This window comes from Mytilus trossulus, chromosome 13 (genome assembly GCF_036588685.1).
Source record: "Mytilus trossulus isolate FHL-02 chromosome 13, PNRI_Mtr1.1.1.hap1, whole genome shotgun sequence".
Classification (NCBI taxonomy): domain Eukaryota; kingdom Metazoa; phylum Mollusca; class Bivalvia; order Mytilida; family Mytilidae; genus Mytilus; species Mytilus trossulus.
The window spans coordinates 12,625,927-12,632,742 of NC_086385.1; positions in this window are offsets into that span (position 1 = coordinate 12,625,927).

Here is a 6,816-nt window from a genome sequence, read left to right on the forward strand (position 1 = left end):
TTAATTTCAAACTGATTGGTTATATCAGAAAATAATTCTTGGTCGAAACATTTTGCGCGGTTTACAAAAAAAATACATGATCGGACGTTATTATAAAGAACATGTTCTGGCGTCCTTTTGAAACTACATATGCTTCGAAGTTCAGTGACGTCATAAAAACATGGAAACCTTTCTGGGTTTTACATAGTTCGATTCTGTATGTGTTACAATTTAACGTTGTGTCGTTTGTTTTCTCTTATATTTGAGTTTGAATTCTCATTACTATGAGACGTGTCACGGTACTTTTATATCCCAAATTCATGTATTTGGTTTTGGTGTTATATATGTCATTCTACTCGGATTACATATATTGTGAAAAATACTGATCTTTAAATTAATCTACATAGTTAGCGTTTACTTGTTTGATCAAGGGACTACGTTTTATGAATTGACAAATTCATCAAAAATAAAGGCTGAACGAAATAATATGCTAACAAAATATACCATACCATGGCATGCATAAGGGTAGCAAATTACTTCAACTAAATTTTATCATTAATATGACTATAATCAAATATATCAACGAGTATCGTTATGGCATATATAAAAATATATATTTTTTTAAACAATTAACCATACATGAAAAAGTAAAATCACAAAAATACTGAGCTCCGAGGAAAATTCAAAAAGAAAAAATACCTAATCAAATGGTAATACAAAAGCTCAAACACATTAAACGAATGGATAATACGTTCATATTCCTGACTTGGTACTAGCATTTTGTAATGTAGAAAACGGTGGATTGATCCTGGTTTTATAGACAGCTTAACCTCTCAGTTGTGTGACAGTCGCTTCAAATACCATTATATGGACAACCGATGCATGACCAAAACAAACAAACACAATAAGTAAAAATGTCGGGTGAACGCCAGAAGGACAGTATACGTCCGATACAAATAACCTTATGACATCTAAATGTCAACATAAACTTTTGAAATATAGGCAGGTTTCTATACAGTGTGTCATGTTTGTCCTCAGTGCTATTCAACTTCGTACTTAATTTAGACTGTTTACCCTTTTTTATTCGAGCGTCACTGATGAGTCTTTGGGATTCGTGTTGTTTATTCTTTAGTTTTCTATGTTGTGTCATGTGTACTATTGTTTGTTTGTTTGTCTTTTTTAATTTTTAGCAGAGTCAGTTTATCTTCGATTAATGAGTTTGACTGTCCCTCTGGTATCGTTCGTCCCTCTTTTGAAGATGAAAAGCGCGTCTCATGCATATTAAAAAAATTCAATCCATAATTAGCTATAGCGTATTTTATTATAGTTTAAGTTTGAAAAGCATATAACATATTCCTTATACAAAAAATTGCAATCAATACTTAACAGTTTAGAATGTATATAACATATACTATACCAAAAAAGTTACGACCAACACTTAGCTCTAATTTAACAATACTATCATCTTAAAATAACACGTTTGATTTTTTTCATATACGTAACAGCAAACTTAACCGTGGAGGGTATGGTTTGTAATAGAGGGGCGAAAGATACCAAAGGAATATTCAAACTAATAATTCGAAAGAAAACTGGTAATGCCATGGCATTAAGTGAACAAAACGAAAGGGAAAAAAACAGTGCACTGAACACTACATACAAACTACAGTAAAATACTGTGGATTCATCTATTTTCGTGGGTATTAATTTTCGGTGATTATGGAAAAATTACAAATTTTGGCTTTTTGTTTTCATAGATATAGGAAGATGTGGTGTAAGTGCCAATGAGACAACTCTCCATCCAAATAACAATTTAAAAAGTAAACCATTATAGGTTAAAGTACGGCCTTCAACACGGAGCCTTGGCTCACACCGAACAACAAGCTATAAAGGGCCCCAAAATTACTAGTGTAAAACCATTCAAACGGGAAAACCAACGGTCTAATCTATATAAACAAAACGAGAAACACGTATATATTACATAAACAAACGACAACTACTGTACATCAGATTCCTGACTTAGGACAGGTGCAAACATTTGCAGCGGGATTAAACGTTTTAATGGATCCAAACCTTCTCCCTTTTTCTGAAACAATAGCATAACATCACAACATAGAAAAACATACGATAAAATATCAATTGGCAGACTTCACTCAATCAAAAAACGTATGATTACACAATGAACGAATAAATTTGATCTGCGATATCTGAATACAAATGCAAAGTTCATTAAAAATTAGAGATTGATGTCTTTTTAAGTAACAGGAACGAGTAAACGACAATAGTTTTCTGATGTTTAAACTTGATAAATCTATATGAAATATGTATCAGGACAAAAACGTTGACCGACGAAATCAACAAATCACCAAACGGATTTTGATTGGTACTGCAACAAGGTGGCAATATGTTTCATGGTTATAATATCTATAAAAATACTGAACTTCGACGAAAATTAAAACAGGAAAGTCCCTAATCAAATGGCAAAATCAAAACAGGAAAGTCCCTAATCAAATGACAAATCAAAACAGGAAAGTCCCCAATCAAATGGCAAAATCAAAACAGAAAAGTCCCTAATTAAATGGCAAAATAAAAACAGGAAAGTCCCTAATAAAATGCAAAAATAAAAACAGGAAAGTCACCAATCAAATGGCAAAATAAAAACAGGAAAGTCCCTAATCAAATGGCAAAATAAAAAAAGGAAAGTCCCTACAATCAAATGGTTAAATCAAAACAGGGAAGTCCCTAATCAAATGGCAAAATCAAAACAGAAAAGTCCCCAATCAAATGGCAAAATTAGAAGCTCAAACACATTAAACGAATTGATAACAACCGTCATATTCCTGACTTGGTAAAGGCATTCTCTTATGTCGAAAATGGTGGATTCAACTTTGTTTTATAGGTAGCTGAACCTCTCACTTGTTAAAAGAAAAACATCATAATTATTAAATGAAATATTTATATTCCATAATGAACTCTGTATTGCCCAAGATACATCGATACAATGAAAGTTGGTGTTTATCCCGAACCTTGATTTTGTAATAATTGCCGCGAAGGTTCGGGATAAACACCAACTCTCATCATTTTGATTTGTATTGATTAAAATCGTTTCATATGCTTATCCCTATAAGTATTTCGAAAACAAGTGTATGTTATAGTATCGGCTCTGCTTGCAAATGTTGACCTGATATTTGTTATATATTTGATTATAACACAATGTTGACTGCTGTAGTTTTGACATATGTATCTATTATGACTGTTTGTTTTGTTCACGTATCGTTGTCAATATAATGGAATTTGATGCGAATGTCATACAATTGAGAGATTTAGCTAGCTAAAATAATCAGGTTCAATCCAACACTGTCTACATAGGAAAATGCATGTACCAAGTCTGGAATATGCAGTTGTTATCCGTTTAGAATTTTCCTCGGAGTTCAGTATTTTTGTGATTTTACTTTTTGTTTTGTGTAATACGATGATGTTCTTTTTATCTGAGTGAAATATTCCATTGACATCATTGCTATTCAATGAATGACACTGGAAGACAATTTTGTGGTTTGTTGTGGTTTGTTTGATCAGTTAAGCTCTTTTCATCTGATATGTATATATATAAAAAAATGGTTACAAATAAGACAACTCTCAATAAGAGACCAAGTGACTCAGAAATTAACAACTATTGGTAACCGTACGGCCTTCAACAATGAGAAAAGCCCATACCGCATAGTCAGCTGTACAAGGTCCGGAAACGACAATGTAAAAAAAGCTCTGTTTAGCTGGTTTGTAAAGTTTGTTTTTATGTTATTGTTCATGGTGCAGCACGGGTTAAGGGATGGTTTTTGGCGTCCGCAGATATGTTTAGCCTTGACAAATTCTGTTACTGCTTTCATAAGTCAGGAGTCAGACATTAAGAGGCTATCGTTTGTTGCTATTTGTCAAATTTATTTTTCGATTTGTGTTTCGTTAATTTTCTCGTTTATGAATTGTTAACATTGATCATTTCTGGGTATTTATAACTTAGTATGTGGCATAGGTTAATGATTATTAAAGGTCGTACAAGACCTGTAGTCGCAAACCTTCTACGTCATTTGTTCTCTGGTTGAGATTAATCTCATTAGCAATAATTATTATAAAGAGCATGCATACATCAAAATGATAAAATCATCAGCTCAAATGTCATATTTCTGACTTAGTACAAACATTTCTTTATGTACAAAATGGTGGTTTAAACTTGGTTTTATAGCTAGTTTCACCTCTCCATTGTATGGTAGTCGCATACATTTCCATAAAGGGCTTCTAGTGGAAGAAAAGTAAAATCAACAAAATACTGTGGATTAATTTATTTTCATGGGTAATTTTCGTAGATTGCTGAAAGCTTGCATATTCGTGGATATTTGATTTCGTGATTTTGCCAAACGTTGTATACAAAACCTATTGAAAATATGTTATTCGTTGAACATTTGAATTTGTGGTTTACCTGTTCTCACGAAACACACGAAAATGTGTATCCATCGATTAATAATGAATCCATTGTACTGAATTCCGAACATAGTAGGTTAAAAAAAATGATTCGAGATTAACTGATGAATAAAGGCAACAGTAGTATACCGCTGTTCAAAACTCATAAATTCATGGCAAAAAACAAAATCGGGGTAACAAACTAAAACCGAGGGAAACGCATTATAAATATAACAGGAGAACAACGACACAATACTGAAACGCAACACACATAGAAACGGACCAAGCATCAGACAAAATCCCACGAGAATAACAAATATAACATCTAAACCAAATACAATAATTTGGGATAAACAAGTACTGTGCCACGCCTTATCTCAATATCTCAAAAATAAGAGACAACAAACGACACAACATTCAAATGCAACACACACAGAAACGAACAATAATATAACAATGGCCATCTTCCTGACTTGGTACAGGACATTTTTAAAGGGGAATAAAAATGGTGGGTTGAACCTGATGAGTCTTCTGAAAGCTAAACGCGTGTCTGGTGTCTGTCGTAGATACGAAATTTGGTCCTGGTATTCATGATGAGGGACACATTCTGTAAATGACAATCCAAATATAGCCTATCAATGAAGATAATCAAACGTAAATAATGAATAAGACGGTATGTTAAAGTTGTAGGAAAAATTGCCACTTTTCTAATAGATCCAAGAATGAAATAATCATATTATAATTAGGGACACACCCCGTTAACGAAATTCAAATGTAGCCTATCAATGAAGATAATCAAACGCAAATAATGAATAAGACAATGTTAAAAATGGGGAAAGTTGCCACGTTTTTTATAGATCCGAGGTAGAAGTTGACCTTTTTCGTCAATTACTAACGATGACGAACCTTAATTTAATTGAAACATGTGCGGTAAAAAATCAAGCAATTGAATGACGTGATTTCTATATTGAGTCGGAGTATTTATGTTGACCTTCTTGGTCAATTACAAACAATGACGGTCTTAAGTATAACTGAACCCTCGGGACTGAACCATGTGCGGTTAAAATAAATGACTGAATACATTTTCATTCAAATGCTGTGATTTTTTGTATAACGTAGACACGTAGTGGTTTATTCTTACGTGAGGCATCAATTCGTCATCTTTTAAGCTAGGATATATTGACGTCAGCAGTATAGAAAAAGACGTATATATTGTTATTTAAGAGAAATAAACTCCAATTAGCAGGATCTTACAGTCCACCAAAGGATGTATGCATGCGACTTTGTTTCATGTAAAAACTCATCATATATAGATACCAAAATAAAAAAAATAGAATTTACGCGAGTTTTGCCTACAATAGTTATCAAAGGTACCATATAAAAGATTCATCAATGACGGTTGAAAGAAAGAAAGTTAAAAAGGCCACATAAAGTACGAAGTTTAAGAGCATTGAGAACCAAAATTCTAAAAAGGTTGTGCCAAAAGCGGCTAAGGTAATCAATGCCTGGTATAAAAAAATCCTTAGTATTCCGAATAATGCATACTTTTGCAAACAGTTAATTTATAAATATGACCATATTATTATAATTCATGATTACTCCGAAGTGCTGACTACTAGGCTGGTGAAACCTCCAAGGATCAAAAACTAGGGGTGATCCCATGTGCTCCGGCAGAGTAAGCTGATCCTGCTCCACATGTGGCACCCGTCGTGTTGCTTATATAGTCATACCGTTATCTTGTAAAAATATTTTCTTTCTATGCGGATTTGCTTACCCTTTCGGAGCACCTAAGATCGCACCCAGTTTTTGATTGGGTTCGTGTTGTTTATTCTTTAGTTTTCTATGTTGTGTCATGTGTACTATTGTTTGTCTGTTTGTCTTTTTTCATTTTTAGCCATGGCGTTGTCAGTTTATTTTAGATTTATGAGTTTGACTGTCCCTCTGGTATCTTTCGTCCCTCTTTTACATTACTGTATCATATTAAGATGAAGGTTGGCGCCTGTTAATCAAAGTGATAGAAATCACTCATGGAAAGATTAGAATAGTAGTTTGAAAAATTTCATATTAAGGTATGGTGGGGGAAAATGAACATTTATAAAGCACTAATGCTGACAATTGCATAAACAGCAGGCTTTTCCAGTATGAGAATAATAATTAAATAATATGGGTCTCTTAATTTATACAATTTTATTTAAACTGCAGTTTATATCTTATCCAAATAATGTTACCTGTTCTGAACATATTTTAAAAAAACAAACAATTGCAAATCAAAAATTCTTCTAGTAAATGCTTCCAACTATCATTGTAAGACATAAAATCTAGACCAACAGGTAAGAACTTTAGAGTGTCAACAAAATCAATCTAAATAATGTTGTTTTTGGGGCATTT